At 45.6% G+C, this 25605-nt stretch overlaps 1 long non-coding RNA gene across 1 annotated transcript in view; it reads right to left on the reverse strand.

Annotated features, from left to right (window-relative positions):
- Positions 1-324: 324 nt before the first annotated feature.
- The window catches only part of LOC134762083 (uncharacterized), a 250069-nt gene continuing 224788 nt past the window's right edge, over positions 325-25605 (reverse strand). The window contains exon 5 of the long non-coding RNA XR_010141631.1: positions 325-2812. This is a non-coding gene — a long non-coding RNA (uncharacterized LOC134762083). The remainder of the gene's footprint in view (positions 2813-25605) is intronic.

Below are 25605 nucleotides of genomic sequence, written 5' to 3' on the forward strand. Positions count from 1 at the left end.
ACCTACAAGGAGGGTACAACGGGCTTGTTCAGTAGGTGCCAGAAGGCCCCATAGTAAGAAAGAAGACAAACACCAACTCACAAGCACTTTCCTCTGCTTGTGACACATTAGCTATTTTTACATTGTCCAAAGCAAGTCACAAGGCCAGAGTCCATGGGAAGGGACCACCCAAGGGCACGGAACCAGGGAACCAGGAACAAGTGGGAGCTGTTACTGCCACAACCAACCACACTGACCCATTCCTCAGTGGTCTCCAAATGTTTTTGATCATATATCCCTGTATTAGTCTGTTCGGGCTGCCATCACAAAATAACACAGACAGAATAGCTTAAACAACAGAAATTTATTTTCTCATAGTTATGGAAACCCAAGATCAGGGTGCCGGCATGGTTGGGTTGTGATGAGGTCTCTCTTCCTGGCCTGCAGATGGCTGTCTTCTGGCTATGTTCTTACATGGTCTTTCCTGGGTGCATGCACATGGAGAGAGAGCACAATATCTCTCTCATCCCCCTCTTACAAGGTCACCAATTCAATTGATTAGGACCCCACCCTTATGACCTTATTTAACCTTAATTACCTCCTAAAAGCCCCATGTCCAAATACAGCCACATTGGGGATTAGGGCTTCAGCATATGTATTTGCTGGAACACAGTTCAGTCCATAGAAATCTCTATTTTTTAAAACATTTGCAGCTCCAATACATGCATATTTATGTATACAGTACATACACATTTCATTAAATATAAATTTTTTAAAGATGAGTTAAAGATGTAATATTTTAGTGTTAATTTTGATGGCATTTTTATTAATAAATAATATTGCAAGGCACAATACACACTAAGGGTGAGCTCATTATGAATGACAGTGGACATAAATCCATCTTTCAAGGGACCGTCTTGATCATTTTAGTTTGGGGGGCAAAGAGGCTGACTTCTTGGCAGATTTCATTTTACCTCATAATGTGCTGATATAAAGCCGATACTAGCCACATAAGCTCTGCCAATTTCTTATGGTTTTCTGGGACTTGTACTATTAGTATTATCTTTAATCTTCGATCTATAATAATCTATTAAAACCACATTTTAATTTTGTAAAGATAAATTTAAGTAAAACTAGATCATGGGCTGGGTGCAGTGCCTCACATCTATAAATCCTAGCAATTTGGGAGGCTGAAGCAGGTGGATCTTTTGAGGCCAGGGGTTTGAGACCAGCCTAGGCAACACAAAGAGACCTCATCTCTACGGGGGGGGAAAAAAAACCTGGATGTGGTGGCATGCACCTGTAGTCACAGCTACTCAGGAGGCTGAGACAGGAGGACTGCTTGAGCCCAGGAGTTCAAGGCTGCAGTGAGCTAAGATCGCACCACTGTACTCCAGTGTGGGGGACAGGGCCAGATCCTGTCTCTTTAAAAACAAAAACAAAAAATGGCCAAGGTTGTGTAGTTTATAAATCCATCTACCCACTTGCAAATAGACCAAACTATCTCAGATTCCCCTGAGTGTTGGTGTGCAGGTGGTGAGGTTACCAGCACCAGCCCCCACATCACAGAGCCTTCAAGGGTGCACCTGTGCCATGGGTGACAAAGGAGCCTCTGAGGAAAGCTATGACTGTCAAGCTGAGTCCGTTTTGTGTTTTGTGGGGTTTTTTCATTTTTGTTTAATACTTTTTGGTGTTCTACACATTCAGAGAAACTTTTCTAGTAACAAATGATAGAAATGATCCTTGAAAGTATCATCTTCTGAACATTAAAAGATTAGGAAAATATAATTGATTTCTTATTTTTTTAGCCCCAAAGTTCCAATATTTTTTCACACAACCCAGCAGCTAGTGCTGAGCTCCCCACTTGGAAACCACTGATTTGCTTTATCAAAAAAAATGTGATTTTGTACATGATATTAAAATGTAAAACAATGCCTTATGCCCAATGTTAGTAGCAACTGAATAGTTTATATAAAAGTATCTGGTACGTAAGGCTTGGTCTTATATAAAATTGGAAATCTGGCTGGGTACAGTGGCTCATGCCTGTAATCCCAACACTTTGGGAGGTTGAGGCAGGTGGGTCACTTGTGGCCAGGAGTTCAACACCAGCCTGGCCAACATGGTGAAACCCCGTCTCTACTAAAAATACAAAATTAGCTGGGCATGGTGGTGTATGCCTCTAGTCCCAGCTACTCAGGAGGCTGAGGCATGAGAATCGCTTGAACTCGAATTGCTTGAACCCAGGGGCAGAGGTTGCAGAGAGCTGAGATCAGGCCACTACGCTCCAGCCTGCAACAGATCAAGACTCTCTCAAAAAAAAAAAAAATCAGAAATCTATGGGATTGTGAGTGATTTACTCAAAAGAAACCAAAACAGGCTTTATATTCACATGGGTTTGTGGCCCTTGGGGAGGATATCCTCAGCTCCCGCTCCACCTCCCTGACCACGGACTGGGCTTTAGGATTCTAGTCCTGCATCCCATTAGTTTTCTACAACTGTCATAACAAATTACGACAAATTCAGCGGCTTAAAACAACAGAAATTTGTTCTCTTACAGTTCTGGAGGCCAGAAGTCGAAATCCAGGTGTCGGTGGTGTCGGCAGGGCCACGCTCCCTCTGAAGGCCCCAGGAGAGGCTCCTGTCTGGCCTCTTCCATCTTCTAGTGCCATCAGCATTCCTTGGCTTGGATGGCTTTGCTGTGTCTTCACTTTGCCTTTTCATCCATGTGTCTGTCTTTTCCTCTGTGTGTCCTTTATCAGGACATGTGTCATTGGATTTCAGGCCCACTTGGATAATCAGGATGACCACTTCATCTCAGAATCTTTAATTACGTCTGCAAAGACCCCGTTTCCAAATAAGGTCGCGTTCGCAGGTTTTTAGGGTCATCATTCAACCCACTGCACACATTCTCCCTGAAATGTCAATGGAGGAATTGGGGTCCAGAATGAGAGTTGGGGCACTGTGTGGACCAGCCTCTGTCTTTCCCTCCTTCCTGACTCTGCAGGGCTCCTCTGAACACCATGCTTTATCATGGAAGGCTTCCTCCTTGTACTCTACAGTTAATTCACATCTTCCATGAGGAGGAGATGCCTGAGACTTAGAAAAGGGGCCCTATGGTTCCTTCTCCCTCTCTTCCCTCAACCATTCCATGCATTTCTTCTCCTCTGTGATGCTTCAAAGCACTCTCCGGGCAACCACCAGCCTAGTTTCTGATCTCCAAAAAAGGAGCCACCCTTTTGGTGGGTTTATCATGTCAGCCCAACAGCAGTAAAGCCTGGCCAGCCCCATGGCAGAGTTCTTGCAAATGGGGAAGGGAAAAGTGGACCCAAGAGACTTTCTCTGGGCCTCAGAGTCAGACTATTTTCAAGTCTAATCAGGGGCCGGGTGTGGTGGCTCATGCCTGTAATCCAAGCACTTTGAGAGGCCAAGGCAGGAAGGTTGCTTGAGTCTAATAGTTCAAGACCAGCCTGGACAACATGGCAAAACTCCATGTCTACAAAAAATACAAAAATTAGCTAGGGATTGTGGTGTGCACCTGCAGTCCCAACTACTTGGTAGGCTGAGGCAGGAGGATTGCTTGAGGAGGCAGAGATTGCAGTGAGCCAAGATCACACCACTGCACTCCAGTCTGGGCAACAGAGTGACACCCAGTCTCAAAAAATAATAGTAATCAAAAATAATAATAATAGGCAGTGCTCCTAGAATCTGAGGATACCCTGGCAGTTGGCAGGGCAGTGGTGCTGGCTTGGGGTGAGAAAACATCAGACAAGGAGACAGAAAAATAGCTGGGTGTGGTGGTAGGGCTAACATGCCCCAGCTTTGAGGTCACACTTCAAGGAACTAGAGAAACAAGAACAAACCAAACCCAAACCCAGCAGAAGAAAAGAAACAATCAAGATCACAGCAGAACTAAATGAAATTGAAACAATCAAACTAACAAAACCTATACAAAAGATAAATGAAACAAAAAGCTGGTTCTTTGAAAAGATAAACAAAATTGATAGATCATTAGCGAGATTCACCATGAAAAGACAAGAGAAGAGCCAAATAAGCTCAATTAAAAATGAAATGGGAGATACTACAACCGATACCACTGAAATACAAAAGGCTACTGTGGACACCTTTATGCACACAAACTAGAAAATCTAGAGATGGATAAATTCCTGGAAATATACAACCCTCCCAGATTAAATCAGTAAGAAATAGAAACTCTAAACAGACCAACAACAAGATTAAGACAGTAAAAAAAAAAAAAAAATGCCAACAAAATAAAGCCCAGGACCAGACAGATTCACAGGCATTCAAAGAATTGGTACCAATCTTATTGAAACTCTTCCAAAAGATAGAGAGGAAATCCTCCCTAAATCATTCTATGGAGCAAGTATCATCCTAATTCTAAAACGGGGAAAAGACATAACAAAAAAAGAAAACTACAGACCAACATCCCTGGTGAACATAGACACAAAAATCTTCAAAAAAATACTAGCTAACTGAATCCAACAGCATATCAAAAAGATAACACACCCATAATCAAGTGGATTTCATAGCAGGGATAGTTTAACATACACAAGTCAATAAATGTGATACTTCACATAAACAGAATTAAAAACAAAAATTAAATGATTATCTCAATAAATGCAGAAAAGGCATTTGGCAAAATCTAGCATCCCTTTATGATTAAAACTCTCAGCAAAATTGGTATAGAAGGGATATGCCTCAAGGTAATAAAAGCCGTCTATGACAAACCCTCAGTCAACTTTATACTGAATGGGGAAAAGTTGAAAGCATTGCCCCTGAAAACTGGAAGACAAGAAGGCCCACTTTCACCACCTCTATTCAATATAGACTGGAAGTCCTAGTGTGTCCGGAATTGGTGGGTTCTTGGTCTCACTGACTTCAAGAATGAAGCCGCGGACCCTTGCGGTGAGTGTTACAGTTCTTAAGGTGGTGCATCTGGAGTTTGTTCCTTCTGATGTTCGGATGTGTTCGGAGTTTCTTCCTTCTGGTGGGTTCGTGGTCTCGCCGGCTCAGGAGGGAAGCTGTGGACCTTCGCGGTGAGTGTTACAGCTCTTAAGGCGGTGCATCTGGAGTTGTTTGTTCCTCCCGGTGGGTTCGCGGTCTCGCTGGCTTCAAGAGTGAAGCTGCAGACCTTCGCAGTGTTACAGCTCATAAAGGCAGTGTGGACCCAAAAGTGAGCAGCAGCAAGATTTATTGCAAAGAGTGAAAGAACCAAGCTTCCACAGTGTGGAAGGGGACCCGAGCAGGTTGCCACTGCTGGCTCCGGCAGCCTGCTTTTATTCTCTTATCTGGCCCCACCCACATCCTGCTGATTGGTCCATTTTACAGAGAGCCAAGTGGTCTGTTTTGACAGGGCGCTGATTGGTGTGTTTACAATCCCTGAGCTAGACACAAAAGTTCTCCACATCCCCACTAGATTAGTTAGATACAGAGTGGGGACACAAAGGTTCTCCAAGTCCCTACCAGAGTAGCTAGATACAGAGTGTCGTATGGTGCATTCACAAACCCTGAGCTAGACACAGGGTGCTGACTGGTGTGTTTACAAACCTTGAGCTAGATACAGAGTGTCCATTGGTGTATTTACAATCCCCTAGCCAGACATAAAGGTTCTCCAAGTCCCCACCAGAGTAACTAGATACAGAGTGTCCATTGGTGCATTCACAAACTCTGAGCTAGACACAGGGTGCTGACTGGTGTGTTTACAAACCTTGAGCTAGATACAGAGTGCCGATTGGTGTATTTACAATCCCTGAGTTAGACATAAAGGTTCTCCAAGTTCCCACTAGGCTCAGGAGCCCAGCTGGCTTCACCCAGTGGATCTCGCACTGGGGCTGCAGGTGGAGCTGCCTACCAGTCCCGCGCGGTGCGCCCACACTCCTCAGCCCCTGGGTGGTCGATGGGACTGGGCACTGTGGAGCAGGGGGCGGTGCTTGTTGGGGAGGCTCGGGCTGCACAGGAGCCCACGGAGGTGGAGGGGGAGGCTCAGGCATGGCGGGCTGCAGGTCCCGAGCCCTGCCCCACAGGAAGGCAGCTAAGGCCTGGTGAGAAATGGAGCAAAGCGCCGGTGGGCTTGCACTGCTGGGGGACCCAGCACACCCTCCGCAGCCACTGGCCCAGGTGCTAAGCCCCTCATTGCCCGGGGTGGCAGGGCCGGCCAGCCGCTCCTAGTGCGGGGACTGCGGAGCCCACATTCACCTGGAACTCATGCTGGCCTGCAAGCACTGGGAGCAGCCCGGGTTCCCGCCCGTGCCTCTCCCTCCACACCTCCCCTCAAGCTGAGGGAGCCGGCTCCCGCCTGGGCCAGCCCAGGAAGGGGCTCCCACAGTGCAGCGGTGGGCTGAAGGGCTCCTCAAGTGCTGCCAAAGTGGGAGTCCAGGCAGAGGAGGCCCCGAGAGAGAGCTAGGGCTATGAGGACTGCCAGCACGCTGTCACCTCTCACTAGCCAGAGCAATCAGACAAGAGAAAGAAATAAAGGGCATCCAAATCGGTAAAGAGGAAGTCAAACTGTCGCTGTTTGCCGATGATATGATCATATACCTATAAAACCCTAAAGACTCATCCTAAAAGCTCCTAGATCTGATAAATGAATTCAGTAGTTTCAAAATCAATTCAGGAGGCAAAATCAATGTACACAAATCAGTAGCATTGCTACACACTAACAGCGACCAAGCTGAGAAATAAATCAAGAACTCAATCCATTTTACAACAGCTGCAAAAAATAAAATAAAATAAAATACTTAGAAACATACTCAACCAAGGAGGTGAAAGACTTCTACGAGGAAAGCTACAAAACACTGCTGAAAGAAATCATAGACGACACAAACAAATGGAAACACATCCCATGCTCATGGATGGGTGGAATCAATATTGTGAAAATGACCATACTGCCAAAGGCAATCTACAAATTCAGTGTAACTCCCATCAAAATACCACCATCATTCTTCACAGAACTAGAAAAAACAATCCTAAAATTCATATGGAACCAAAAAGGAGCACACATAGCCAAAGCAAGACTCAGCAAAAAGAACAAATCTGGAGGCATCACATTACCTGACTTCAAGCTATACTATAAGGCCATAGTCACCAAAACAGCATGGTACTGGCATAAAAATAGGCATGTAGACCAATGGAACAGAATAGAGAACCCAGAAATAAAGCCAAATACTTACAGCCAACTGATCTTCGACCGAGCAAACAAAAACATAAAGTGGGGAAAGGACATCCTATTCAACAAATGGTGCTGGGATAATTGGCAAGTCACATGTAGGAGAATGAAACTGGATCCTCATCTCTCACCTTATACAAAAATCAACTCAAGATGGATCAAAGACCTAAATCTAAGACATGAAATCATAAACATTGTAGAAGATAACTTTGGTAAAACTCTTCTAGAGGTTGGCTTAGGCAAAGAATGCATGACCAAGAACCCGAAAGCAAATGCAACAAAACAAAATAAATAGATGGGGCCTAATTAAGCTAAAAAGCTTCTGCAGAGCAAAACAAATAACCAGAAGAGCAAACAGAAAACCCACAGAATGGGAGGAAAGATCCGCAAACTATGCATCTGACAAAGGACTAATATCCAGAATCTACAAGGAACTGAAACAAATCAGCAAGAGAAAACAAATAACCTCATCAAAAAGTGGCCAAAGGACATGGATAGACAGTTCTTCAAAATAAGATATACAAATGCCCAACAAACATGAAAAAATGTTAAACATCACTAATTATCAGGGAAATGCAAATTAAAACCACAATGAGAAACCACCTTACTCTGCAAGAATGGTCATAAATCAAAAATTAAAAAATAATAGATGTTGGCATGGATTTGGTGACAAAAGAACACTTTTACACTGCTGGTGGGAATGTAAACTTGTACAACAAATATGTAAAACAGAATGGAGATTCCTTAAAGAACTGAAAGTAGATCTACCATTTGATCCAATAATCCCACTACTGGGTATCTACCCAGAGGAAAATAAGTCTTTATATGAAAAAGACATTTGCACACACATGTTTATAGCAGCACAATTCGCAATTGCAAAAATATGGAACCAGCCTAAATGCCTATTGACCAATGAGTGGATAAAGAAAATGTGTTATATGTACACCATGGAATACTACTCATGTGAATAACATTCATAGCAACCTGGATGGAGTTGGAGGCCATTATTCTAAGTGAAGTAACTCAGGAATGGAAAACCAAATATCTTATGTTCTCACTTACAAGTGGGAGCTAAGCTATGAGGACGCAAAGGCATAAGAATGACATAATGGGGGGCCGGGCGTGGTAGCTCGCACCTGTAATCCCAGCACTTTGGGAGGCCGAGGCGGGCGGATCACGAGGTCAGGAGATCAAGACCATCCTGGCTAACATGGTAAAAGCCCATCTCTACTAAAAATACAAAAAAATTAGCCAGGCATGGTGGCGGGCGCGTGAACCCAGGAAGCAGAGCTTGCCGTGAGCCGAGATCACGCCACTGCACTCCAGCCTGGGCGGCAGAGCTAGACCCCGTCTCAAAAAAAAAAAAAAGATGACATAATGGACTTTGGGGACTCAAGAAGAAGGGTGGGAGGGGAGTGAGGAACAAAAGACTGTGCACTGGGTACAGTGTACATTGCTTGTGTGACGGGTGAACCAAAATCTCAGAAATTACCACTGAAGTATTTGTCCATGTAACAGAAAACCACCTGTTTCCCAAAAACGACTGACATTTAAAAAAAGAAAACAATCCCCCAAATAATAGTAATAATAATGTTTAATTAGGTGTTTGCCCTTTGACCAGAGTTGCCGTATTTAGCAAATAAGAATGCAGGAGGCCCAGTTGAATTTGTTTTGTACAGGGGACAAGTGGTATTTTAGTATGAGTATGTCCCATGGAATATTTAAAAATTTACAAATGTAGCTGGGCACGGTGGCTCACGCCTGTAATCCCAGCACTTTAGGAGGCCAAGGCGGGCAGATCACGAGGTCAGGAGATCGAGACCATCCTGGCTAACATGGTGAAACTCCGTCTCTACTAAAAATACAAAAAAAAAAAAAATTAGCTGGGCGTGGTGGTAGGCGCCTATAGTCCCAGCTACTCAGGAGGCTGAGGCAGGAGAATGGCGAAAACCCGGGAGGCGGAGCTTGCAGTGAGCTGAGATTACGCCACTGCACTCCAGCCTGGGCAACAGAGCGAGACTCCGTCTCAAAAAAAAAAAAAACTACAAATGCAATATATGAAACATATTTATACTAAAAATTATTCGTTATTCATCTGAAATTCAAGTTTAACTGGGTATCCCATATTTTATCTGTCAACCCTACCTATGACCTTCCTTTCCTTCCCTCTTCTTTGCTTCCTTCTTTCCTTCCTCTGTTCTTCCTTCAAAAAAGCCTTTGTTGTGAGACTACTATCTGCGGAGTCCTATACTAGAAACAAATAAAGCATAATGTTCTTCTTCAGGGTATTCACAGCATAGGGGAAGGGAAAAAGCGGTAGCAAATGCCTTTAGCACAATGCGGTTCCTCTACTCCAATACATGTACATGTAAGTAGTTCAGGGACCACAGAGAAAAAAGCAATTAATTCTGTTTGGGGTAGAACTGGGTAAGGTGGAGGAAAAGAGATTGAGAAAAGGTGCAGGGTGCAGGCTCTTGGCCCATTCTTGATGGACAGGTGTAAAGCAATGGAGAGGTATTCAGGCCAAAGGCAAGTTCAGGAAAAGGTATGGCATGAGAAGGACACACTCTGTATGGGGGACATGGAAGATCTGCCATGGTTGGTTTGGTGAGGTGGGATCTGGATGTGTCTGTGGATAGAGGTGGCTCTGATGTTGGGAGAGGGGATCAGAAACTCCGCCTTGCTTGGAGTCAAGTGTGAAGGGCTCTTTATTCCATGCTGAGAAGTTGGAGCTTTCTCTGATGTGTCTTGAGAGACTGAATATACAAATGGCCAGGGGCCAGACCTTAGATGACTGTAGACCTCTGATCCACAAACTTAGCAGTCACTTGCCCAGAAGCCAAACCACAGCCTCTGCAGCAATCAGCCAGAAAAGTCAGGCCTTGGGCAACAACTGCCAGCTTCCCTATTTTTTGCCCCTGCTTCCAACCAACTCAGGACCAATCACATAAAACGCCCTGTTTCTAATTAGTCTGCCTCCAGCTTCCCTAGGCCAACAACCTCCAATCAAAGTACACGCAAAATCTTCCTTTTTCTTCACCATAAAGCTTCCCCATTCCCCTGCCTGCCTTTGAGTTTCCGTTCTAAATAAACAGCCTTGTTTGTTCTCATTTCAGTGGTTTTCATTTATTTCCTCAATATAGACTGTACAGATTGCTTTTGAAGAGGGGGAGAGGGAGCAATGGGAGTAGTTAGCTCTGTGAAACTGATACCCTAATATATAGTGCTAATAGAACAATAGATAGTGGTGGCATTCAGAGCTAGAAAAATCTGCTTTTGAGACCCTTTGCTATCTATACACACATACCCACACAGAATTTTTTAATGTTTATATACACCTGAACATCCTCTAATTCTTTTGTACTCTAAAGAAAGATTTTAAATCTTTAAAGTACAGTTTTTTTTTAAAAAAAAAAAAAAGGATATTTAAAGTTACACTTAATTTTATTTTTTTATTTTTATTATTTATTTATTTATTTATTTTTTGAGATGGAGTTTCCCTCTTGTTGCCCAGGCTGGAGTGCAATGGCGTGATCTCGGCTCACTGCAAACTCCACCTCCCAGGTTCAAGTGATTCTCCTGCCTCAGCCTCCCAATAGCTGGGATTATAGATGCCCACCACCACGCCCAGCTAAGTTTTTGTATTTTTAGAAGAGACAGGGTTTCACCATGTTGGTCAGGTTGGTCTTGAACTCCTGACCTCAGGTGATCCACCTGCCTCGGCCTCCCAAAGTGCTGGGATTACAGGCATGAGCCACCACACCCGGCCCAATTTTATTTTCAATGTAATATTTTCTTTCTTTCCTCTTGTGTGGTAGATTGCATCATTGACTCCAGTTTGTCACCCTTGCCTGTATTTACACCCTCGGTCATTTGACTCTGGTACTTTCCATGAAGTGGGCATCATATGGCTTTCTGCCTCACCGATGCCATGGTTGGCCATGAGACCTGCTTTGGCCAATGGGATGTTGGCAGACATGATGCAAGAAGAGGCTTGGAACAGACCTACACTCTGGGCCTGGGCTTTTGTACCTCGACCGTCTTGGCAAGAAGAACATGCCCAAACCAGTCTGTGGTCGCAGGAGAAGGATAAGAGGTGGAGCTGAGCCATGTCCAGCCAGGCCTAGTCTACTTTAGACTACGTCCAGCTGACCCACAGACAGATGAGCTCAATCAATGGCTATTATTGTTTTATGCCTCTGAAATTGTTGTGGCTGTTATGCAGCATTTCTATATAATAATTGAATATTACACCCCTTGATTTCAGAAGTTGAAGAAATGTTTTGTTATTTTTAATGTGATTGGTTTTTTTGTTTGTTTTGTTTTGTTTTTGAGACAGTCTCGCTCTATTGCCCAGGCTGGAGTGCAGTGGTGCAATCTTGGCTCACTGCAACCTCTGCTTCCCAGGTTCAAGAGATTCTTGTGCCTCAGTCTCCCAAGTAGCTGGGACTACAGGCGTGCCATCACGCCAGCTAATTTTTTGTATTTTTAGTAGAGACAGAGTTTCACCATGTTGCCCAGGCTGGTCTTGAACTCTTGAGCTCAGGCAGTCCACCCACCTCAGCCTCCCAAAGTGTTAGGATTATAGGTGTGAGCCACCACGCCAGGCCTTAATAAATGATTGTTAATAGCAGCTCTTATTGGTTGTCTACCCAAATCCATTCTTTGCTGCTGGTAGAACCTTGATTTTCTTCAGGATTTCACCCTCTGCCTGGCTTGGACAAGCATTCAGGGAAGGTGCCCTCTTCAACTACAGGGAAAAAATCTTAACCAATCCAAGCCAATTGTAGTTTGTTGGCAATTGGTTGAAGAGAGAGCATAGCATATAACACAGTTACAGCCAATAAGATGTGAGGAGTCAGCTGAGGGGCTTTCTGGAAAGGCTTCCCTCCTCTTTGAAAGAGATTCATGAGATGATTCTTCCTTTTATCATGCCAGTAGACTTTTGGAACTGTTGTCGCCATCTTGGGACCATGAGGGGGCCAGTGAGAGGACAAACCAACAGGCTGAAGAAGACAGATTGGGAAGAGCCCAAGTTCAAAATGTCATTGAAAATCCACCCAATTGGCAAGCTTTGGAGCTGCCCTAATTCAGGGCTACTTGGTACCTGTCCTCATGGTTTAAGCCACCTTTCTTTGCAGGTTTTGTACCTTATAGTTCAATTCTTCCTAGATGATTCAGATACCTCCTCAGAAGAGGAAACTCCAAGTTATAGAGAAGGATGTATAGGTTTTCTTTTCTTTTTTTTTTTTTTTTTTAAGTATTTATTGATCATTCTTGGGTGTTTCTCGGAGAGCGGGATATGGCAGGGTCATAGGATAATAGTGGAGAGAAGGTCAGGAGATAAACACATGAACAAAGGTCTCTGGTTTTCCTAGGCAGAGGTCCCTGTGGCCTTCTGCAGAGTTTGTGTCCCTGGGTACTTGAGATTAGGGAGTGGTGATGACTCTTAAAGAGCATGCTGCCTTCAAGCATCTGTTTAACAAAGCACATCTTGCACCACCCTTAATCCATTTAACCCTGAGTTGACACAGCACATGTTTCAGAGAGCACGGGGCTGGGGGAAAGGCCATAGATCAACAGCATCCCAAGGCAGAAGAATTTCTCCTAGTCAGAACAAAATGGAGTCTCCTATGCCCACCTCTTTCTACACAGACACAGCAACAATCTGATCTCTCCTTCCTTTCCCCACACTTACCCCCCTTCTTTCCAACAAAACCGCCATCGTCCTCATGGCCCGCTCCCTATGGTCGCTGTCTCTTTGGAGCTGTTGGGTACACCTCCCAGACAGGGCGGCCGGGCAGAGGCGCTCCTCACTTCCCAGATGGCGCGGCCGGGCAGAGGCGCTCCTCACCTCCCAGATGGGGCGGCCGGGCAGAGGTCCTCCTCACTTCCCAGATGGGGCGGCCGGGCAGAGGCGCTCCTCACCTCCCAGACGGGGCGGCCGGGCAGAGGCGCGCCTCACTTCCTCCCAGACAGGGTGGCAGCCAGGCAGAGGCGCTCCTCACCTACCAGACAGGGCCGCCGGGCAGAGGCGCTCCTCACTTCCCAGACGGGGCGGCCGGGCAGAGGCGCTCCTCACTTCCTCCCAGACGGGGTGGCGGCCGGGCAGAGGCACTCCTCACCTCCCAGACGGGGCGGCCGGGCAGAGGCGCTCCTCACCTCCCAGACGGGGCGGCCGGGCAGAGGTGCTCCTCACCTCCCAGACGGAGCGACCGGGCAGACGCGCTCCTCACATCCCAGATGATGGGCAGCCAGGCAGAAATGCTCCTCACTTCCTATACGGGATGGCGGCCAGGCAGAGGTTCTCCTCACTTCCCAGACGGGGTGGCGGGGCAGAGGGGCTCCTCACATCCCAGACGATGGGCGGCCAGGCAGAGACGCTCCTCACTTCCTAGACGGGGTGGCGGCGGGGCAGAGGCTGTAATCTTAGCACTTTAGGAGGCCAAGGCAGGCGGTTGGGAGGTGGAGGTTGTAGCGAGCGGAGATCACGCCACTGCACTCCAGCCTGAGCAACATTGAGCACTGAGTGAGCGAGACTCTGTCTGCAATCCCAGCACCTCGGGAGGCCGAGGCAGGCAGATCACTGGAGGCCAGGAGCTGGAGACCAGCCTGGTCAACACGGCGAAACCCCGTCTCCACCAAAAATACAAAAACCAGTCAGGCGTGGCGGCACGTGCCTGTAATCCCGGGCACTCGGCAGGCCGAGGCAGGAGAATCACAGGAGCCCGAGGCAGGGAGGTTGCAGCGAGCCGAGATCATGGCAGTACAGTCCAGCTTCAGCAACAGAGGGAGACCAAAAAAAGGAGAGGGAGACCGAAGAAAGGGGAGAGGGGGAGGGGGTTTTCTTTTCTTTCTCATGTTTCTATCAAAGTGATTCATCCCTGAGTGAGGACCTTTAACAAACTCTTTAAAGATGGGCTTAAAGAATGTTCACTCCAGAACTCCCATTCACAATTGCTACAAAGAGAATAAAATACCTAGGAATACAACTTATGAGGGATGTGAAGGACCTCTTCAAGGAGAACTACAAACCACTGCTCAAGGAAATAAGAGAGGATACAAACAAGTGGAAAAACATTCCATGCTCATGGATAGGAAGAATCAATATCATGAAAATGGCCATACTGCCCAAAGTAATTTATAGATTCAATGCTATCCCCATCAAGCTACCATTGACTTTCTTCACAGAATTAGAAAAAAATACTTTAAGTTTCATGGAACCAAAAAATAGCCCATACAGCCAAGACAATCCTAAGCAAAAAGAACAAAGGTGGAGGCATCATGCTACCTGACTTCAAACTATACTACAAGGCTACAGTAACCAAAACAGCATGGTACTGGTACCAAAACAGATATATAGACCAATGGAACAGAACAGAGGCCTCAGAAATAACACCACACATCTATAACCATCTGATCTTTGACAAACCTGACAAAAACTAGCAATGGGGAAAGGATTCCCTATTTAATAAATAGTGTTGGGAAAACTGGCTAGCCATATGCAGAAAACTGAAACTGGACCCCTTCCTTACACCTTATACAAAAATTAACTCAAGATAGATTAAAGACTTAAATGTTAGACCTAAAACCATAAAAACCCTAGAAGAAAACCTAGGCAATACCATTCAGGACATAGGCATTGACAAAGGCTTCATGACTAAAACACCAAAAGCAATGGCAACAAAAACCAAAATTGACAAATGGGATCTAATTAAACTAAAGAGCTTCTGCACAGCAAAAGAAAGTATCAGAGTGAACAGGCAACCTACAGAATGGGAGAAAATTTTTGCAATCTATCCACTGACAAAGGGCTAATATCCAGAATCTACAAAGAACTTAAACAAATTTACAAGAAAAAAACAACCCCATCAAAAAGTGGGCAAAGGATATAACACACTTCTCAAAAGAAGACATTTATGCAGCCAACAAACATGAAAAAAAGCTCATTATCACTGGTCGTTGGAGAAATGCAAATCAAAACCACAATGAGATACCATCTCACACCCATTAGAATGGCGATCATTAAAAAGTTAGGAAACATCAGATGCTGGAGAGGATGTGGAGAAATAGGAATGCTATTCCTCCACACTGTTAGGGGGAGTATAAATTAGTTCAACCATTTTGAAAGACAGTGTGGCAATTCCTCAAGGATCTAGAACCAGAAATGCCATTTGACCCAGCAATCCCATTACTGGGTATATACCCAAAGGATTATAAGTCACTCTACTATAAAGACATATGTACATGTATGTTTATTGCAGCACTGTTCACAATAGCAAAGACTTGGAATCAACCAAATGCCCATCAATGATAGACTGGATAAAGAAAATGTGGCACATATACACCATGGAATACTATTCAGCCATAAAAATGATGAGTTCATGTCTTTTGCAGGGACATGGATGAAGCTGAAAACCATCATTCCCAGCAAATTAACATAGGAACAGAAAACCAAACACTGCATGTTCTCACTCATAAGTGGGAGCTGAACAATGAGAACACATGGACACAGGGAGGGGAACATCACACACTGTGGCAGTTGGGGAGTGGGGAGCTAGGAGAGGGATACCTTTAGGAGAAATACCTAATGTAAATGACGGGTTGACAGGTGCAGCAAACCACCATAGCACGTGTATACCTATCCAACAAACCTGCATGTTCTGCACATGTATCCCAGAACTTAAAGTATAACAATAATTAAAAAAAAAAAAAAAAAAGAATGTTCACTCCAATGGATGGCTCTGAGATTTGACTTTGAGGGTTCTACCGTGGCTCTACTATGTTAGGAAATTACTTCTGGCCTCTCTATATGACTCTTTGATCCTTTCCCCAGTGAAATGGGGACCCCCTGAGGACAACTTCAGAACCTGGCAAGTGCAGGAAGAATTTCAAATATGCGATTCCTTGGTAACATCCATCCTTCCAAAGAGAGACTTCTAGGCTCTATTGACTGGGAGTTGCTTTAAGTAGCAAGGGTGAAGTTGACCTTTTTTACATATTGGCAGCAAAATTCCAAAAATCAAAGTCAATCCACAAGAATGATCTTTCTTCAGAACAATGAGCATACTTCACTGGTGTAATACATTTCAGTTCAATAGACAGTATCTTCAGAAAACACATTAAAATGTCATTAGATTTCATCTAAACTTGCTGGTAATTTCGGTAACCTGACTATCTCTCCCTCCTCTCACCCTGTGATCAACAGAAACAAGCTCATACCAAATTAACATTCATTTTGTTAAAACTAAATCTCAGACCACCTTCTGGACTTGCCCAACTTTCTCCTGCCTCTGGGCCACTCGTCTGGTTCTTTTCTCCTCTGGAATGACTCTCTCCCACTCACGACCTGGCAAACTCATCATCTGACAATACAAAGTTCACAGGTCAAAACCTTGCCTTGGACCCCTGAGGCAACACCACATAGAGGGGAGGTTGAAGTCAGGCTGACCTGACAGTGGATCGAGCTCTGTACCCAATTAGCTGAGTGACCTCCGCCAAGGAAGCCAGTTTCTCTGAGCCAAGTGTCAGCTTTCTCATCTGTAAAATATGAATTATGATTATCCCTGCCTCGGGCTTGTAATCATGAGGATTGAGGATGAGGTGAGCTCATGTAAGGATCCCTGGCACAGAGTTAAGGACTCAGTGTGTTTTGGCTGTTGCTACAGGATACCTTCCCAAAGAATCATAAAGCTTTATAGCCATAAGGCGACTTCAGAGTAGCTCTTCTTGACCTTCCATGTACAAGCCAATCACCTGGGGACACAGATTCTGAAGTCCTGGTGCAATGCCTGAATTTTCTTTTTTTTTTTTTTTTTTTTTTTTTGCATTTCTTGCAAGTTTCAGAGTGCTGCAGATTCCCCTTGTCCCAGGAGCACACTTTGAAATGGCAAGACTTTAGGAGACATTGACTTCCTGCTCATTTTACAGAAAATAAGCATGAAGCCCGAGAAGAGCTGTTCCTAGGCCAGGAGGATCCAGAAAGCTGCCGAGAAAGGCAACACAGAACACAATCTGCTGGTGGAGTTTGAGGAGAGATTCACTCTCAAAGCAATTGCTGATCAGAAACAAGCTTGTGAGGTTTATCTGTAAATTGTGAATACATTTCCTCCACCCAAGAGCCAGTACTCCACTTGCTGAACAAGGTAAGCTTTATTCCTGACTCTGAGATGGGAGGAAAATTGGGTGAGATGGACAATTTCAAGAACAAAGACATTAAGCTAAAATGAGTGGTATTCTATCTGGGGAGACGTGGAAACACATTACCCAAGGGCCTGTGGCATAAAACATAGCTTAGAAGGAGCATCTGTGGGTTGGTTGGTTTGTTTGTTTTAGACAGAGTTTTGTTCTTGTCTCCCAGTCTGAAGTGCAATGGCGTGATCTCAGCTCACTACAATCTCCGCCTCCTGGATTCAAGCGATTCTCCTGCCTCAGCCTCCTGAGTAGTTGGGACTACAAGCATGTGCCACCACGCCCAACTAATTTTTGTATTTTTAGTAGAGACAAGGTTTCACCATGTTGGCCAGGCTGGCCTTGAACTTCTGACCTCAGGTGATCCACCTGTCTCTATCTCCCAAAGTGCTAGGATTACAGGCGTGAGCCACCACACCTGGCCACAGCTGTGGGTTTTTACTCTCCTCAGAATATCCTAAAAAAATCAAAGTTTTCAGAAAATTGGGGGAGAGTGCAGGAACAGTCATTGCTTTTCCAACGTAAGATAATTTCCAGATTTGTAACATTCGGGAAATGACAACTCACTCCTCTTTGAGGCAGCATCCAGCTGATGCAGCTCCATTGTGTGGCCAACTGAGAGGGTCCTGCAGTTTTCCTAAGGGTATCCCAGAGTTATTCCTTCATGAAGAGGACCTAAGCCATTCCATTCCACAGTCCGCGGTGCTGGCCAAAGCCCATCACATGTACGGCCACTGTGGGTGCTTCCTTTTTCCCCCATCTGACCCTTTATCCCATTTGGCTTATGCCAAAAGCTCAGCCCATGCTCCCAGGCATGGATAGGAAGGAACCCACTAAAAAAATGCACTATTCATTGAAAGTACTAGAACCCGCCAGTCTCTGAATGCAGTCCTTTTGAGAAGGCATGACTCAGTCCTGAGTAACATCTGATACTTAACAACCGTCCATGAGCCATAAAACCTACTGGTGTCTGAGTGGTTTTCCCATCAACCTCCAAAATAAAAGCAAATCAGTTAGCCAGGTGCTGCATATGCTCAGAAGGCTATAGAAGCTCAGGAGGTGCAAGCACCTGGAGAAAATATATGAACCCTTCTACATTATACCAATAATTATTGCAGAAATTCTTGTCATTGTCTATCAAAGTGAAATCAACGAACCCCCACAAGTTTCCGTACTGTTTGCTAGAAGTAAAGAAACAAATGAGACAAACAGCTCTTGCCCTCAGAGAGTTGACAATCTAGTAGAAGAAGAAGCCATCCAAATAACTAGGAAACAAGGTAAAGAGCAGCTCCTGCTCTAAAAAGGCAGTAGGGTTGCTGAAGGAGGGGAATGTGAACCCTGGTCTTGCCCTTCAGGCAGTTTTTCATAGCTAATGATCCTGCATTCTCAAATTACATAGGGATGTCTCAAATATGAGACAAGCCTTCTAATTTAACAAGTAAGTGAACAGAAAAACTGTACACAGCCTGTCCTCTGCTTTTATAAATATGAAAATATATATCAAATTAACTGTATAGAAGTGCAATAAGAGACTCACACATTATAAGTGGTTGTTCCATCCCAGGCAGCACTGTACAGTTGGTAAGGCTGTACACTATACAAGGGCATCTGACCAAGGGTTAGACTGAAATCTAGATGTGTATCCTGATGTAGAGTTGTACTTATCCAGAAAAGAAAGGAATTCTTTTTCCCAATTTGCACAAGACACCATTTAGCTCGTAGTGGCCCTGATTCTGAGAGGTCCAAAATAGTTTTAAATTCCAATTACATATTTATAGCATTTTCTTATATGTCATTCTTTTCCTTTGCCATTAAGTCTACAGTGGACTCACTTAAGTCCAGTAAGCATTCAATTGAACCCAAAGATTGGCCACTGATCTCCATTTTGGAAGCAAGTGTATTAAGCATAGAAAACTTATATTGCTTATTTTTGAGATTACTCTTTTTTTCTACTTTCCACTTGTTTTTATAAAACAACATGGACAAAGCACAGTAAAATGTTCAAATAGTTGCGCATATTCTGTTGAACAAAGACAGCGACTGCCCACAGTGAATGGTTGGCTGGCAGGCAGCACCACCTGGGGGCAGCTCAAATTATTTTTCTCAGTAGTTAGTGTATGACAGTCCACATCTGTTATGTCTTGTAACAGGGCAATTAGGGGTGTCAGTGTTTAAAATGCTTATCTGGGCCAGGTGTGGTGGCTCACGCCTATAATCCTAGCACTTTGAGAGGCTGAGGCGGGCAGATCACGAGGTCAGGAGTTTGAGACCATCCTGGCCAACATGGTGAAACACCATCTCTACTAAAATACAAAAATTAGCCGGGCGTGGTGGCGGGCGTCTGTAATCCCAGCTACCCAGGAGGCTGAGGCAGGAGAATAGCTTGAACCTGGGAGGCGGAGGTTGCAGTGAGCCGAGATCATGCCATTGCACTCTATCCTGGACAACAGAACAAGACTCTGTCTCAGGAAAAAAAAAAAAATGCTTATCTGATTATCCCATTGAGTACAGCCTCTAACGCCATACCAAACATTAAGTGGGTAGCCTCCTGCTTGATGCTGAGAATTCCTGGCAACTTCTCCCCAGTGCCTTTTTCCCTAATGCTTTATTCTCAGGCTGGTCAGAGAGGCCTTAAACTCCCATAAACTCCTGTGTCATTCTTGTACACTTACCACATCTCTCTGCCTCTTTGGCATAGTTTGGGAGCAGCCAGAAATCACCTCTCAGCTCCACCTACATAGCAACTGCCCTCTCACAGGATCCCCCTCCTCAGAGGGACTAGAAGCTCCTAGGTCAGGAAATGTCAATGGCTGATGTAGCCTGATCTCCACCAGAAGTGGACGCTCCTCTTTGTTGCTGCCTGGTGAAGTGGGGGACTTATTTACTTTCACTGAAGATCTCCTTTAATTTTTTCTTTCCTCCTTCACTTTTCCTAATTTGGTTTTTCATTCATAGATGCATGCTTTTTTTTTTTTTTGAGGTGGAGTCTCGCTCTGTCGCCAGGCTGGAGTGCAGTGGCACGATCTCGGCTCACTGCAAGCTCCACCTCCCGGGTGCAAGAGATTCTGCTGTCTCAGCCTCCCGAGTAGCTGGGATTACAGGCGTGCACCACCACGCTCAGCTAATTTTTGTATTTTTAGTACAGTCAGAGTTTCACCATGTTGGCCAGGCTGCTCTCAATCTCTTGACCTCGTGATCTGCCCGCCTTGGCCTCCCAAAGTGCTGGGATTACAGGCGTGAGCCACCACCCCCAGCCAGATGCATGCCTTTTTTTCACATCTACCAAGTGACTCCTCGCATGAGGCCCTGTGCACTGGGCAACGCGCTGACAGGCAGAGCGTGGCGCTGACACCCTATGGCGGGGAAAGTAGACAGCAAACAAAAAAAACAGATGTTAATAAGGACGGAATGATGCTGTGAAGGACTTGGCAGAGTGTCCTTTGGAAGAGTGGGGAGGACAGAGGGACGAAAGGCCTCTCTGAGACCTGAAGGTAAGAAGGAGCTGGCCATGTGGAAGGCAGAAAAGAGGGGTCCAGGAAGAGGCAGAGCATGGGTGACGGGCATGAGCCCTTAGCAAGGCCTGGAAGAAAGTCCAGATGTGTCTGGAGCATGGTGGGTGAAGGGAAAAGGGCATGGTGGGGTGGCTGACAGGAGCCGCTCACGCAGGCACAGCCTGTGTCCTAGGGGCCCCTAATCTTTGTGGGGCCTGCAGGAGCCTGTGCCCCGGACCTGCTCGCCTTACATCACTTGGTCTGGTCTTGCCGCTCTCAGATACACACAGCCCTTCCACCAAAATTGTATACATTGATTCAAATGAACATCTATTCCTATTTGCTTTTTTTAAAATTTTATTTTATTATTTTGTGTAGAGATGGGGATCTCACTATATTGCTCAGACTGGTCTCGAACTCCTGGGCTCAAGCAATCCTCCCACCTCAGCCTCCCAAAGTGCTAGAATTACAGGCCTGAGCCACCATGCTGGGTCTTCTTCATCTTTTCTACAAAGAGATTAAGAGGGTACAAAAATTTGAATAAATTCCACCAGATCAACTTGATTGGTTCACCTTAGAAGAACACTTGAACTCAGGCTACTTTTGAATTGATTTACTGTTAAGCATCTTGGGTGCCAAACAATAGGCTTGTCTGATGCTTCAACTTTCACTTGAGCGCTTGGCAGCCCGAAGACCTGACCAGAGACGGAACCTGAGGCAGGACAGAGGAAAGGAGAGGGAGCCGAGGAGGACAGCTCCCCAGAGCACAAAGGGCACACCCTGAACAAAGGGCAAAGGTGTCTCAGGTACTGGTGCCTGCTGGGAAACCAGCCGTGCCCTTCTACGCAGCTGGTGGGAAAGTAGCAGGTGCAGTCTTTCTAGCAATTCTGCTGACTCTTTTTTTTTTTTTGAGACTGAGTCTTGCTCTGTCTCCCAGGCTGGATTGCAGTGGCACAATCTTGACTCACTGCAACCTCTGCCTCCCAGGTTGAAGCAATTCTCCTGCTTCAGCCTCCTGAGTAGCTGGAACTACAGGCGCCCGCCACTATGCCTAGCTAATTTTTGTATTTTTAGTAGAGTCGGAGTTTTATCATCTTGGCCAGGCTGGTCTCAAACTCCTGACCTCAAGTGATCCTCCCGCCTTGGCCTCCCAAAGTGCTGGGATTACAGGTGTGAGCCACCGCGCCGGGCCTCAGCTGACATTTCTAATGCAGGTTTCCTTTAATTCTGCGATTCTACCACTAGGTGCCCCCTAATGGATACATGCACCAAAAAACATCGAGCTGTGCACACATGATGGTCACTCCAAAAGTTGGAGGCCACCCAAATGACTCTCAGTTTGTCAAAGCGGGCCAAATCAATTTCAGCCCATCCATACAACAGAATAGTCTGCAGTGATTAGACATAAGGAGGCAAAGTTCTAGACTCAGAGTAAAAGACCCTGAAGATATATCATTAAATAAATGGGGCAAAGGCCAGATATGGAATAGTGTACGCATACCTTGCTCCCCTATGTAACTGTTTAAAATGATATATGTTTATATGCAGATAAATGCATACTTTTTTCAGGTGGGATACATAGGAAACTTTGGGGACGAGGATTGGGGTCAGAGAAAAGGAGGGAGATTTTAATCATTTTTCTAGATCTTTCTGTACTGGTCAAGTTTTTATATCATGCACAGTTGTTGCTTTTATTTAAAGAGTAATAGGAAGAAAGGAAGACAAGACAAGACACCAGCCTCTATATTGGTAGAAACCAATTCAGTCCTCCCTTAAACCCTGCCTGCCAGTGGCCGATGTCACCATGGAGAAGGTTTCTTGGGAGCCTTCCTTACTCTAAACTCGCTGCTCACTTGCTGGGGGAGTTGTGGGACTGGGAAGTTTCTCTGCAGGAGAAAGTGTCTTTATGCCAGAATTAGGCACAAAGGGCATTAGGACACTCGGCTGTCTGTGGCTGTGTGACTCAGGACACATAAGTTACAGACTCTTTTCCCTGGAAGTTTTCAGCTCAATCTGGCAACCCATCTATTGAACACCTACTATGTGTCAGCACTCTGCCAGGCCTACAGAATGAGCAGACACAAAGGCAATTTAGCCCCTGCCCCCAGGAACAAGATAAACAAATGACGCTGGAAACTGCAGATGAGGGAGACGTGCTACAAGAGATGGGGGTAAAGTGGAGGAAGGGAGAGATTCCCTATGGCCAGAGGGACCAGGAAGGCTTCCTGGAGGAGGTGGGAGTTGATCTGGAGTAGTCCCAGGCCAAGAGATCAGCTTGAGCAAAGATTGGGAAGCAAAAGAGAAACTTGTGCAGGGAAGGAGGAGGAGAGGCTGGAACCCAGAATGCTGGGCTGGGGAGGGAGAGGTAGACAGGGGAGACGAAAGGTTAGATCTGCCGAAAGCAAGAACCTGAAGGAAGACAGGAGCTGGGCCAGAGGGTGCTGAGTGCCCCGCAAGAGGTTTGCACTTAATTCTGTGAACACTGAAAGGTTTTGATTTGGGAGTAAAAGGGTCAGAGCTGTGTCTGAGGCTCATGTGGATGACTGTCTGGTTTGTAAAAGTCAGTGTTGCCTCCTGAAAACATGGAAGTGCCTATGGAGTAGATGCTGGTATGAAGGGCAGGGAAGAGCACTGTGAGCAAAGTCTTTGAGACCGCCCTTGCAGACAGCGGGACAGCAGGCTGGGCTCTGGGGAATGGGTCCGCTGGAGTCTGTCAGGATCTGCCCAGGTCTGCTGGGGTCGGCTGGGGTTTTAACCTTAAGCATCAGCTCCTAACTTGCCTGGAGGCAGGATGAGGGTTTCCACCTCCCGGGTCTTGAACCTTGGCACTTGCCACTCTAGTTGCAGTTCTAGATGACTTGGCTCAGCTGTCCCCAGAATCCCAGCTCAGGATCAGCCATCCTGGTCCTCATGTGACAGGTAACGTGGAAAAGGCAGTCTACGGCCTAAGGCAGAGAGGCCACCAGACTCACAAGTGAGCTTCAATGTCACTCATCTTTGAAACAGTAGATTTCCGGCCAGGCGTGGTGGCTCACACCTGTAATCCCAACACTTTGGGAGGCCAAGGCAGGCAGATCACCTGAGGTCAGGAGTTCGAGACCAGCCTGGCCAACATGGTGAAATCCTATCTCTACTAAAAAACACAAAAATTAGCCGGGTATGGCAGCAGGCACCTGTAATCCCAGCTACTCGAGAGGCTGAGGCAGGAGAATCACTTGAACCCAGGAGGCAGAGGTTGCAGTGAGCCGAGATTGTGCCACTGCACTCCAGCCTGGGCAACAGAGCCAGACTCTGTCTCAAAAAAAAAAAAAAAAAAAAAAAAAGTAGTTTTCCCATTTGCCTCTCTGAAAAGGAAGTTTTTTATAACTTTTCAAATCTTTCGGGCCCCAGTGCTGGCTCTTCCCTCCCTCAGGAACCTGCAGCCTCACCCCTGGCTGAAAGTGTCCCTATCTGCAGCTGACATCAGGCACATCTCACTTTTGAATAGCTGCTTCCAGCTGACTTTCTCCTGTCTGTGTTTTCAGCCGAGAGTATTGCAAAGATTAATTAGAGAGAAGCTGTCTACTAGGAGGCAACCGCGGTACCAGTCTCTGGAGAGCAGGGCCCCTGTCTGACTCGGCCTCTCATTCCATAAGTGCCTGCTGAGTGCACCAGGCCATCTTTCAGGTGATGGAGCACAGTGGCTGCAGGCCCCACTCTGGAGCAAGACTGCCTGGGCTTCTCTCTCTGCTTGCACCGCTGGGTGTGGTGGCTCACCCCTGTAATCCCAGCACATTGGGAGGCCCAGGCAGGTGGATCACCTGAGTTCAGGAGTTCGAGACCAGCCTGGCCAACATGGTGAAACCCTGTCTCTACTAAAAATACAAAAATTAGTTGGGCATGGTGGTGCACACCTGTAGTCCCAGCTACTCGGGAGTCTGAGGCAGGAGAATCGCTTGAACCTGGGAAGCGGAGGTTGCAGTGAGCTGAGATCACACCACTGCATTCCAGCCTGGGCAACACAGCAAGACTCAAAAACAAAAACAAAAACAAAACAACAAGTTATGTGAACTTGGCCAAGCTAATGACCCTCTCTAAGCCTTAGGCCTGATGATGTTACCTACTTCTTAAAGTTTCTGAGAATAAGAAATGAGAACATATGTCCACACAAAAACTTGTACACAAATGTTCATAACAACCGAAAAGTAGAAACACCCCAAACATCCATCTACTGATGAATGGATAAATAAAAAGTGGGCTATCTGTAGAATCGAGTATTGTTTGTCAATAAAAAGGAATGCAGTAATGACACACGCCACCACAAGGATGAACTTTGAAAACATTATGCTAAGTGACAGAAGCCAGCCATAAAGGTCCACATATTGTACAATTCCATTTACAGGAAATGTCCAGAACAGGGAAATGTACAGACAGAAAGTAGATTAGTGATTGCATGGGGCTGGAGGAAGGGAAGTGGGACTGCTAATGGATACAGGGTTTTGTTTAGGAGTAACAAAATGTTCTAAGATTTATTGTAGTAATGGTGGCATAACTCTGTAAATATACTTAAAGCCATTGAATTGTACACTTTATTTTTTTTAGAGTCTTGCTCTGTTACCCAGGCTAGAGTGCAGTGGCACAGTCACAGCTCACTGCAGCCTTGAACTCCTGGGCTCAAGTGATCCTCCTGCCTCAGCCTCGCCAGTAGCTGGGACTACAGGTGTGCACATCTACACTCCGCTCACTTTTACATATATATATTTTTTGTAGAGATGGGGTTGC

This window comes from Pongo abelii, chromosome 8 (genome assembly GCF_028885655.2).
Source record: "Pongo abelii isolate AG06213 chromosome 8, NHGRI_mPonAbe1-v2.0_pri, whole genome shotgun sequence".
Taxonomy (NCBI): Eukaryota; Metazoa; Chordata; class Mammalia; order Primates; family Hominidae; genus Pongo; species Pongo abelii.